This window comes from Hemitrygon akajei, chromosome 5, assembly GCF_048418815.1.
Source record: "Hemitrygon akajei chromosome 5, sHemAka1.3, whole genome shotgun sequence".
In the NCBI taxonomy this organism is placed as follows: domain Eukaryota; kingdom Metazoa; phylum Chordata; class Chondrichthyes; order Myliobatiformes; family Dasyatidae; genus Hemitrygon; species Hemitrygon akajei.
Window position 1 is genome coordinate 187,713,580 of NC_133128.1, and position 12,895 is coordinate 187,726,474.

Here is a 12,895-nt window from a genome sequence, read left to right on the forward strand (position 1 = left end):
GGGATATGAAAAGAAAAGGCAGCTGTTGGTCAGGGAAAGCAGAAAGTGAGGGAGTCAGTGTGGAGCGAAACACATTGGTAAAGGTTGTGAGGAGGGAGAATGCAAAGCGGAGAGTGGATAGTGATAACATAAAACATTCAGAAGGCTGGGACATGGAGAGGAGGGAGAAATAGTTTAACTGACCAAAGGTTCAGATGAGATACAATTTATTATAGGCATCCAGGAGTATTTCTTGAAACAGTATGTAGACAGTCCAACAAGGGTAGAGCACATACCAGACTGTGTATTTCCGAATCAGAATCAGATTGAATATCACTGGCGTATAGGACCCGAAGACGAAAAGGTATAGGAGCAGAATTAGGCACATTTGGCCAATCGAGTCTGCTCCACCATTTCATCATGGCTGATCCATTTTCCTTCTCAGACCCAGTCTTCTGCCTTTTCATCGTATCCCAGCATGCCCTGAACAACCAAGAATCTATCAACTTATGCCTTAAATATACCCATTGACTGGATCTCCACAACTGTCTGTGGCAAGGAATTCCACAGATTCTCCACTCTCAGGTTAACGAAATTCCTCCTCATCTCAGTGCTAAAAGGACGCCCCACTTTTCTGAGGCTGTATCCTCTGGTGATAGGCTCTCCCACCATAGGAAACATACTCTCCACATCCACTCTATCGAGGCCTTTCAGCATTTGATAGGCTTAAATTGGGTCAGCCCCCATTCTTCTGAATTCCAGTGAACTCAAATGAAAAGTTGTTCAATCCTGGAATCACTTTTGTAAACCTCCTTTGAACCCTCTCCAGTGTCAGCACTTCCTTTCCTAAAACTACCCAAATTGCCCAAAACTACCCAACTCCAAATGAGGCCTCACCAGTGGCTCATAAATCCTCAACGGTACATCTGTGCTTTTATAGTCTAGTCCTCTTGAAATGAATGCTAACATGGTCGGTGATTGGTATGTTGATGGAGAAGATCCTGAGAAGCAGGATTTATGATGGCAGAATATAGTATTAATGGTAAGACTCTTGGCAGTGTGGAGGATTTTTGTATTTTTTCTCCATTTAGAAGAGAGTCTTCTACCAAAGTGAATGACCATGCACTTCCCAACACTGTATTCCATCTGCCACTTCTTTGTCCATTCTCCTAAATCTGTCCAAATCCTTCAGTAGCCTCTCATCTTCCTTATAACCACCTGCCCCTCCATCGGTTTACCATTCCGATCAACAGTAAAAGACTCTTCTGTGTCAAAGTGAAAACAAATCTCAACAAGGTGATCTAAATTAATTACCAATATAAACACAAACTGGATTGCAAATGTATTCAGTACCCTGGCAAAAAAACAACACCACGAAGTCAAAAAACACTCCAAGCAAATCCACAAAAAGATTATTGAAAAGTACAAGACAGAAGATGGATAAAAGAACATTTCCAAGTCACTTTTATATTAAGGGACTTCAGCACATGAATCATCAAAGCAGGGAAGGCAATGGGCAAAAATTGAACGAGTGGAGAAGTGGAAATGTCAGAATGGACAGGCTGGGTCAAGTGGCCTGTTTCTGAGCTGCAGTGGGTGCCTCACCGATTGCAGCTTTATAGGAGAGTGGGAAGGAGAAAGCCACTGTTGAATAAAACACAAAATCTTGGCTAGAGTTTGTAAGAAGGCATGTGGGAGACTTTGAAGTCTGATGGAAGAAGGTTCTATTGGCTGATGAAATGAAAATTGAGCTTTTTGACCATCTAAACTTTTTGACAAAACTCTATGTTTGAAATAAGCCAAACACCAAACATCATCAAAAACGCACCATCCCTACTGTGAAGCATGGTGGTGGCTGCATCATGCTGTGGGGATGCTTCACTGCAGCAGGTCCTGGAAGGCTTGTGAAAGTAAAGGGTAAAATGAATGCAGCAAATACAGGGAGATCCTGGAGGAAAACCTGATGTAATCTGCAAGAGAACTGCGACTTGGGAGAAGATTTGTTTTCTAGCAAGACAATGATCCCAAGCATAAAGCCAAAGCTACACAGGAATGGCTTAAAAACAACAAAGTTAATTTCCTGGAGTGGCCAAGTCAGAGTCCAGACCTCAACTCAATTGAGAATTTGTAGTTGGACTTGAAAAGGGCTGTTCACTCACAATTTCCCTGCAATCTGACAGAGCTTGAACACTTTCATAAAGAGGAATGGGGAAAAATTGCAGTGTCCAGATGTGCAATGCAGATAGAGACCTATCCACACAGACTCGAGGCTGGAATTGGATTGACTAAATTCTGACTTGAAGGGTGTGAATTGAAGGGCACAATCAATTATTTTGTTTTTAATAATTGTAATAGGCTATAGTTAAATAGGAGGAATTTTGGGCAGCATGGCTCAGAAGGGCCTGTTCTGCACTGCATCGGTAAATAGACAATAGACAATAGGTGCAGAAGTAGACCATTCGGCCCTTCAAGCCTGCACCACCATTCTGAGATCATGGCTGATCAATCACTATCAATACCCTGTTCCTGCCTTGTCCCCATATCCCTTGATTCCCCTATCCATAAGATACCTATCTAGCTCCTTCTTGAATGCATCCAGAGAATTGGCCTCCACTACCTTCCGAGGCAGTGCATTCCAGACCCCCACAACTCTCTGGGAGAAGAAGTTTCTCCTTAACTCTGTCCTAAATGACCCACCCCTTACTCTCAAACCAACCCCTCTGGTACCGGACTCTCCCAGCAACCGGAACATACTTCCTGCCTCTATCTTGTCCAATCCCTTAATAATCTTATATGTTTCAATCAGATCCCCTCTCAATCTCCTTAATTCCAGCGTGTACAAGCCCAGTCTCTCTAAACTCTCTGCTTAAGACAGTCCAGACATCCCAGGAATTAACCTCGTGAATCTGCGTTGCACTTCCTCTACAGCCAGGATGTCCTTCCTTAACCCTGGAGACCAAAACTGTACACAATACTCCAGGTGTGGTCTCACCAGGGCTCTGAACAAATGCAAGAGGATTTCCTTGCTCTTGTACTCAATTCCCTTTGTAATAAAGGCCAACATTCCATTAGCCTTCTTCACTGCCTGCTGCACTTGCTCATTCACCTTCAGTGACTGATGAACAAGGACTCCGAGATCTCTTTGTATTACTCCCTAACCCAACTCTACACCATTCAGATAATAATCTGCCTTCCTGTTCTTACTCCCAAAGTGGATAACCTCACACTTATTCACATTAAACGCCATCTGCCAAGTATCTGCCCACTCACCCAGCCTATCCAAGTCACCCTGAATTCTCCTAACATCCTCATCACATGTCGCACTGCCACCCAGCTTAGTATCATCAGCAAACTTGCTGATGTTATTTTCTATGCCTTCATCCAAATCGTTAACGTAAATGGTAAACAGCTGTGGTCCCAATACCGAGCCCTGTGGCACCCCACTAGTCACCACCTGCCATTCCGAGAAACACCCATTCACCGCTACCCTTTGCTTTCTATCTGCCAACCAGTTTTCTATCCATGCCAACCAGTTTTCTATCCATTGCCAACCAGTTTTCTATCCAAGTCAATCTAAGTCAATAAATAAATTTTGGGGAAGTTGAAGTCACACATGAAAATAACCCTGTTGTTTTTTACACTGTTCGCTAATCTATCTGATCATCTAGCAATTCGGAAATCTGTATTATAATACTACCTGTTCTATTTTTGAGTTCTACTCTGCCATGTGATGAATTGATGCTGGTCTGCTCCGGGCTTTGTGTCTGAGGATTCACATTCTAAATGCTATTTGCTTACTTTTATTCTTAGTAGGATTTATTTATTTTTTCTCTCACTCTCCCTCTGCAAATCGGGCATTTGTTGTTTCTTTATGGGTTCTTCTGGGCTTCTTTGTTTTGTGGCTGCCTGTAAGGAGGCAAATGTCAAGTTTGTATAATGCATACATTGATATTAAATGTACTTTGAACTTTGAACTTCAGACTTGGTGGAGTGGGATTCCATTATGTTCCTTCTGAGAAGAGCTGTGATTTTGTCCCTGATTACTAGAGCAACTCTCCTCCACTCCCCCCCCCCACCCCACTACCTTTACCTCCCTCCCCATCTTTTTCTAAAACTTCAACATCCTTGTGGATTGAGCATTCATTCCCATTACACTGTCAACCAAGTCTCTGTTGTGGCTACATCATTGTTCCATGTAGTGATCCAACCTTCAGGTTCATCACCTTTACTCTTCATTCTTCAAGCATTAAAATAAACACGCTTCAAACTGTCCATCCCATCTTGTCTATTACTTTGCTCCTGCCTGTTCTACTTTTTCAGATTTACTGCTCATGACATCTACCTAGCTCTCAATCTCTCCACTTTCTGACCTGGTGCACTGGTTTCCATTCCACTGCCAAACTCATTCCAAGCCCTCCCAAATAAGCACTGATGTTCCAAAGTTCAAAGTAGATTTATTATCAAAATGTGCACATATAATACAACCTTGAGATTCATCTCACAGGCAGCCACAAAACAAGAAACCCCAAAGAACCCGGTAAAAATCATTAACAAATAGTGAACCTTGCAGCCAGGATGTTGATTCCCTTCCAGTTAAGGTGCCACACATCCCTCTCAAACATAGAACATAGGACAATACAGCACAGGAACAGGAACAGGCCATTCAACCCACAACATTCTGGTGACCCAGCTAAAAATATGAATCAAAACCATCCAAACACTAATCCCTCCTACCTTCACCATGTCCATATCCCTCCATTTTCCTTACCCCTATGTACCTATTCAAACATCTCTTAAAAGCCTCTAATGTATTTGCCTCTACCACCATTGATTACAGGCAGCACATTCCAGGCATCCACCACTCTCTGAGTAAGAAACTTACCCCTCACATCCCCCTTGACCCCGTACCCTCTGAACTTCAATGCATGCCTTCTGGTATTAGACATTTCAACCCTGGGAAACAGATATCCTCATGCCCCTCCTAAACACCTATCAGATCTCCACTCAGCCTCCGGCATTCCAGAGAAAACAACCCAAGTTTATCGAGCCTCTCGTTAGAGCACATGCCTTCTAAAGCAAGCAGCAACCTGGTCAATGTCTTCTGCATGCTCTCCAATGCCTCAACATCCTTCCTGTAGTGGGTGACCAGAACTGTATGCAATACTCCAGATGTATAACCAGAGTTATATTAAATTACAACATAACCTCCTGGCTTTTGAACTCAGTGTCTTGACTAATAAAAGCAAGCATTCCATAAGCCTTCTTAACCACCATGTTGACCTGTGTAACCACTTTCAAGGAGCTATGCACTTGGATGCTAAGATGTCTTTGCTCACCCTAGAAGAGCTTCCTGTGATTGTGTAGAGGCACAGAATGCATTTTTTCCTATTTTCACCAAGAGGTGTCACAGGTACCATTCATCACAAAGTACCCTCACCATCCTGTCATGTCCTTTGATCATTACTACCATCAGGGAGGAGGTACAGGAGCCTGAACACCCAATAGCAAAGTTTTTGGAACAACTTGTCTATAAGATAGTCAGATATAGAAGCAGAATTAGGCCATTTGGCCCATTGAGTTTCCTCTCCCATTTCATCATGGCTGATCCATTTTTCTTCTAAGCCCCAATCTCCTGCCTTCCTCCATATCCCTTCATGCCCTCACCAATCAAGAATCCATCAACCTCTGCCTTAAATATACATATACATCACCTCCACAGCTGCCTGTGGCAAAGAATTCCACAGATTCACTACTCTTTGGCTAAAGAAATTTCTTCTCATCTCCGTTCTAAAAGGACGCATCTCTATTCTGAAAGTGTGGCCTCTGGTCTTAGACACTCCGACTATAGGAAACATCTTCTCCACATCCACTCTATCAAGACATTTCACCATTCAGTAGGTTTCAATCGAGGCACCTCATTCTTCTGAATTCCAGTGAATACAGACCTAGAGGCTTCAAATGCTCCTCGTATGACAAGGCATATAATATTGAAATAATTTTCGTGAACCTCCTTTGAACCCTGTCTTGTTTCAGCACATCCTTTCTAGGATAAGGGGCCTAAAACTACTCACATACTCCAAGTGAGTCCTCACCAGTGCTTTATAAAGTCTCAACATTACATCCTTGCTTTTATATTTTGGTCCTCTTGAAATGAATACTAACATTGCATTTGCCTTCCTTACCACAGATTCACCCTGCAAATTAACCTTTTGGTAATCCTACACAAGGACTCCCAAATCCCTCTGTGCCTCAGATCTTTGTATTTTTCCTCCATTTAGAACATATATGTCAAACTCAAGGCCCGCGGGCCAAATCCAGCCCGCGGTGGAATTATCTTTGGCCCGCGAGATAATATCTAATTACTATTAAAGCTGGCCCCAGTAATCGAAGCGCCTATGGCGTATGATATGGCTAATGCTGAGTTTATTCAGGTACCAGGTTTTCAGGGTTTTTAGTGTTTATTCGGCAGTCTTCTTCATAAGAAATGGAATTTGTAAAGTGAAACACTTTGTAGTTATAGCAGAGACTGAGACACATGAGAGCAGGCTGAAAAAACGGAGGCAACGAAAGCTGCGTTCGCACGCGTCCGACTGATCCGGCCCGCATGAAGCTGCATTTTGCTCAATCTGGCCCGTGACCTAAAATGAGTTTGACACCCCTGTTTTAGAAAATAGTCAACCTTTCATTTCTTCAACCAACATGCATGAGCTCACACTTCCGGACACTGTATTCCATTTGTCATTTATTTGCCCATTTTCCCCATCTATCCAAGTGCTTCTGTAGCCTCTCTGTATTTCCAAAACTACTTGCCCCTCCACCTATCTTCGTATAGTCTGCAACTTTGCAACAAAGCCATCAATTCCATGACCCAAATCATTAACATGTATCGGAAAAAGAATCGGTCCCAACACAGACTCTTGTGGAACAACACTAGTTACTGGCAGCTACCCAGAAAAGGCTCCGATTATTCCTACTCTTTGTCTCTGGCCAACAGCAATGCTTTATCCATGTTAGAATCTTTCCTGTAATACCATGGGCTCGTAGCTTGTTAAGCAGCCTCATGTGTGGCACCTTGTCAAAGGACATCTGAAAACCCAAGTACACAACATTAACCAATTCTCCTCTCTCTAACTTGTTATTTCTTCAAAAACTTCCAACGGAGTAGACCCTTCTGCTATCCAATTCCTGAATCGTACATAAGCCTATGAACACTACCACACTATTCCTCTTTTATACTCATTTATTTATTTATATTAATTGTAACTCATAGTAATATAAGGCCATAAGGCATGGGAGCAGAATTAGCCTATTTGGCCTTTCGTGAATGCTCTGCCATCCCATCATGACTGGTTTATTTTCCCTCTCCAAGTGCAGTCTGACCAAACGCCTTCTAACACCCCAACATTACAGCTTTGCTTTAATATTTTCGTACTTTGAAAATGAATGCATTTGCCTTCCTTACTATTGACTCAATCTACAAGTAACCTTGACCTTAGCGAATCTGGCAGCAGGACTCCTAGTCCCTTTACATCCCTACTTTCTAAATTTGCTCCCTGTTTAGAAAATAGTCTATGTTTTTATTCCTTCTGCTGAAGTAGAGGGATTGAATTCAAGAGCAGGGAAGCCATGCTGCAACTATACAGGGTACTGGTGAGGCCGCGCCTGGAGTACTGTGTACAGTTCTGGTCTCCATACTTGAGGAAGGATATTCTGGTTTTGGAGGCAGTGCAGAGGAGGTTCACCAGGTTGATTCCAATGATGAAGGGGTTAAAGTATGAGGAGCGATTGAGTTCACCTGGGACTATACTCTCTGGAATTCAGAAGAATGAGAGGAGATCTTATAAAAACATACACAATTTTGAAAGGGAGAGATACGATAGAAGTAGGAAAGTTGTTTCCATTGGTAGGTGAGACCAAAACTAGGGGACATTGCCTCAAGATTCAGGGGAGAAGATTTAGGACAAAGATGAGGAGAAACTGTTTTTCCCAGAGAGTGGTGAATCTGTGGAATTCTCTGCCCAGGGAAGCAGTTGAGGCTTCTTCACTAAAATATATTTAAGATACAGTTAGATAGGTTTTTACATAGCAAGGGAATTCAGGGTTATGGGGAAAAGGCAGGTAGATGGAGCTGAGTTTACGGACAGATCAGCCATGATCTTATTGAATGACAGGGCAGGCTCAATGGGCCGGATGGCCTACTCCTGCTCCTATACTTTGTGTTCTTGTGTCCCCTAAACCGCATTTCACCACCTGCTACATTCTCCCAATCTATCCAAGTGCTTCTGCAGACTCTGTTTTCTCAGCACTACCTGCCGTTCTACCTTTCTTCATATCATCTGTAACCTTGGCCACAAAGCCATCAATTTCATCATCCAGCTTATTGACATATAACATGAACAGAAGCAGACCCAACATCGGCAGCCAACCAGAAGAGGCCCCCTTTATTCCCACTCTTTATCTCCTGATGTCTTCTGAATATCCAAGTAAACAAGGTCTACTGACTCTTCCTTACACATCTTGTCTGTTATTTCCTCACAGCTGTACTTGAAGTAGTTAATCTACTAGGTGAGACTGCCTCCTTAAGCACACTGAACAGGTAACTCTCCTTTTCCCTGATGTGCCACAGCATTTGAAGATCAGATTCCAGGTCATTAACATTGAGCCTAAGTTCCTGGAGCACAAACACTTGCTGTAGGTAAGCTCACTAGGAAGCACAATGGGTCCACCAGTTCCCAAATCATGCAGCAACAACATATCATCTGATCGAGTATCCCTATTTTATTTTATCATTTGTAATCTGGTATATGTTTAGTTTTATGAAAAACCCTAACCTGATCTTATGTGCTACACACCTGCGCCTCTTTGCCTAAACCTGGAAGCCCAAGCCTCAGAATTTGGACTCCCCCACTGGTGCATTCCTACACTGGCTGATCCAAAATGGCCTCCATCTCTTCTTGCCAAAGCTTCAAACTCCCTACTCTAACACGAGTCCATTTGGACAATGGCTGTTCCCACAGTAGCCGCACCACTCACACCTGGCTTATTTATATCACGGGTAAAGCCCTCTGCACATGGAGCACATCCACATGGAGCGCTGTCACAGGAAAGCAGCAACTGATATCAAGGACTCCCACTATCCAGTCCTTGCTCATTTCTCACTGATGCCATCACGATGGTGGTACAGGAGCCTCAAGTCCTCCACCACCAGGTTCAGAAGAGTTATTACCCCTCAGCCATCAGGCTTTTGAACCAGAGAGGCCAACCTCACTTATGCCAACACTGAACTGATTCCACAACCTATGGGCTCACTGTCAGCTTGTGTTCCCAATATTATCTATTTATTATTGTAAATTTGTCTATTTTTTTCTTTGTACTGCGTTTGCAGTTTGTTGTCCTTTGCCCATTGGATCTTTGTCCACCTTTGTTGTGTTTAGCTTTTCATTGATTCTATTGTGTTCTTTGTACTTACTGTGAATGTCCACAAGAACGTGAATCTCGGGGTATTATATGGTGTGATATATATGCTTTAATAATAAATTTACTTTGAACTGAAGTCCACCAGCCTCTTTACATGCACATAATTAATTATTGATCACCCATTAGTTCTCATTATAAGCTTGAATATCCCACCTTGATGATTTTCCAGCAATAAGCAGTACAGGGAAAATTTACGAAGATGCTTCCAGGACTGGAGGACTTGAGTTATAAGGAAAGATTGAGTAGGTTAGGAATTTATTCCTTGGACTGTAGAAGATTAAATGGAGATTTAATAGAGGAATACAAAACTATGAGTGGTATAGATATGGTAAATGCAAGCAGGCGTTCTCCACTAAGTTTAAGTGGGACTGCAACTAGAGGTCATGGGTTAAGGGTGAAAGGTGAAAAGTTTAAAGGGAATATGAGGGTAAACTTCCTCATACAGAGGGTCGTGAGAGTGTGCAATAAGCCTCCAGTGCAACTGGTGCATGCCAGCTCGATATCAAAGTTTAAGAGAAGTTTGCATAGGTGCATGGATTGTAGGGGTATGGAGTGCTATGGTCCAGGTGCAGGTTGATGGGAGTAGGCAGTTTAAATGGCTCAGCACAGACTAGATGGGCTGAAGGGCCTGTTTTGTGCTGTACTTCTCTATGCCTCTATAACTCTATGATCCTATGAAATGCTTGAAGGAATAAACAGCAGAACTGAAAGTGTGGTGTTCCTGAAGAAGTGATGTACCTGGAAAATTACTGATGTCTGCATCAAACTGTGATTCTAGTCCTCCCAAGATTCAAGATTGCTTAATGTCACTTCTAGTCCACAAGTGTAAAGAAGTACAAAATAATTGTTACTCTGGATCTGATGCAGCACAAAAAAATACACTAAGATAAAGAACATGATAGTAAAAAAATCACAAAAAATACAAATGCTTAAGATACCTTATATACATAGATGGACATGTACATAAAGTGACACAAAGTACAGGAATGTCTGTACATAAGGTGACTGTGACAGGAGATAGGTAGTGCAGTAGTGGATTTGTGGGAGGAGGTGTTGATCAGCCTTACTGCTTGGGGAAAGTAACTGTCTTTGGGTCTTCTGGTGCTGGCACAGATGCTACATTGCCCCCACCCTGATGGAAGTGGGAGAAACAGTCTCTGAGCAGAGCTATTCATGATAGAAGTTGGGTAGGGAACTGTGAAAATCAACTTCAAAATGTCCATTATTGGAAAAACCCCTAATATCACAAAGTTGAATTTTCCACTTGGTGTTGCTCAGTTCCCTGTTCAATTCTGCTCACAAAGCTATTTACATTGACACCAGTGTTTTAGCCCCAGCATCTGATAAAGCAGTCATAACACTCTGCTTTGCTATATAGTTATGCCCACAACTTTCGCACAGTACTGCATGAAGTATCAAAATTCCGGTTGTTGATCCATTGCAAAACATCTGCTTTGCAGTATGAAGTTATTCCAACGAGAAATATCCTTACAAAATAATATAGCTTTTATAATGTTTCAAGAGATTATTTTTCAAGGAACTTTTACTTTCAAGATAACTAAATAGTAACAAAATATGATAAAATAATGCACTTTATTCAATTTATTCTGCAGTAGATTTCAGTGAAATTTTTTCTAATCATCATATAATATAGTTTCCACTCTAGAAATCATCCATTAAAAATTAACATACAAAAGATTCTACAATTTATTAAAGCATAAAATATATAAAATTATCATCACATCAAGAACAATCAGTGGTGAGTAGACATGCAGGAAATGAACAATAAATTCAGGCAGCTAGTTTTGGCCATTTACAGGAAAATTACATTTGTAAATGTAATTCAGTGAAGTAAAGCAAAATGAGCAGTTGTCTTGATTATTCCTTGAAATCTGTAGGACAGGAAACACATCACTTCTAGAATTGATCATGTGAGGTTTATATTCTCAGTGTAATCCGTATCAGAGTCTCGCCATCTGTTGCTATCAATCAGTATAGTTTTTCTGATTTTTAAAAATTGCCTTTAACTTTCTGTGCAGGTGTTCGCAATTAAAGGAAAGCCTGATATCTTGGTTATCTTTTCTTCTTTAAAAACCAACAGATATTGGGGCAGAATTAGACTATTTGGCCCATCAAGTCCGCTCCATAATTTCATCATGGCTGATCCATTATCCCTCTCAACCCCAATCTCCTGCCTTCTCCCCATCATTTTCTAACTAATCAAAAATCTATCAACCTCTGCCTTAAATGTACTCAATGACTTGGCTCCATTGCCACGTGTGGCATTGAATTTGTTACAGGGAACAGATCAATTGGTGATTTTAGGTGCATTTATCCTCAAACTAATGTCTGCTCGCTTTCATGAACAGTGCAGGATAATTTGTTTGAAAGCTTCAATGTTCTGTGGATCTCTCCCATAGCTGTTCCCCTCACTCCTATTCTGAGTCCCCTCAGTAAACACTTTAGTGACAGAAGCATACAGGACTCCAGTTACGAAATTCAGAAACAGAATTCAATGTATAACTATTATTATGATGCTCGTAAAAAGGGAAAATTCCGATTCATGCAGTGGGGTGGCGCAGCAACTTTGTGGATACACAACGCCTTACCGTATGTGGCCCGGGTTCAATTCCTGCCGCTGCCTGTAAGCAGTTTGCACATCCTCCCTCACCGAGACTGTGTGAGTTTCCTCCCACAGTCCAAAGATGTATTGGTTGATTAGTCATTGTAAGTTGTTCCGTGATTGGGCTAGGATTGAAACAGGGGTTGCTGGGCAGCGCGGCTCAAAGGGCCAGGAGGGCCTCTTGTGCGTTGGATCTCAATAAATAGACAAAAATAACTTTTTGATGTTATTTTCACTGAAAGAGGGCAGGATTCCATTTGAGTCAATGGATATAAATACACTGTTGCAATATTCACTTTATTGATACCCAGAAGGATTGTTTTAGGAATTACAGAGGGATGTCATGTTCTTATTAACTAGCAAAGCAGGTAAGAGTGATTGAGTTACGTTCTCCTGCTCCTACGACAGATCTTATTCGTGATTTAAAATAACAGATAAAACTTGGAATAGTTTTCTCAAAGAGTGTATTTTTAAAGAGTGCTGGAGGAACTCAGCAGATCAGGCAGCATCTCTGGACATGAATAAACAGCTGATGTTTCGGGCCAAAACACTCCTTTGGGACTGGAATGGTGGGGGAAGACACCAGAATAAAAAAGTGGGGCAGGAGAAGGTGAAAGGAAACCAGGTTGGTAGGAACGTTTTCACATCATTTCAATTCAGAAAATTCTATGATGTCTTCGGGCTATGAGATTACTTCATTATCTTTGGATTTTTTAGTTTTATCTTATAATACAAAAAAATGTAAACAATTCTGAAGATTAATTTGGAGAAGTAATAGTATAAACCAATATTGCAACAGAAAACATTTATCAATGC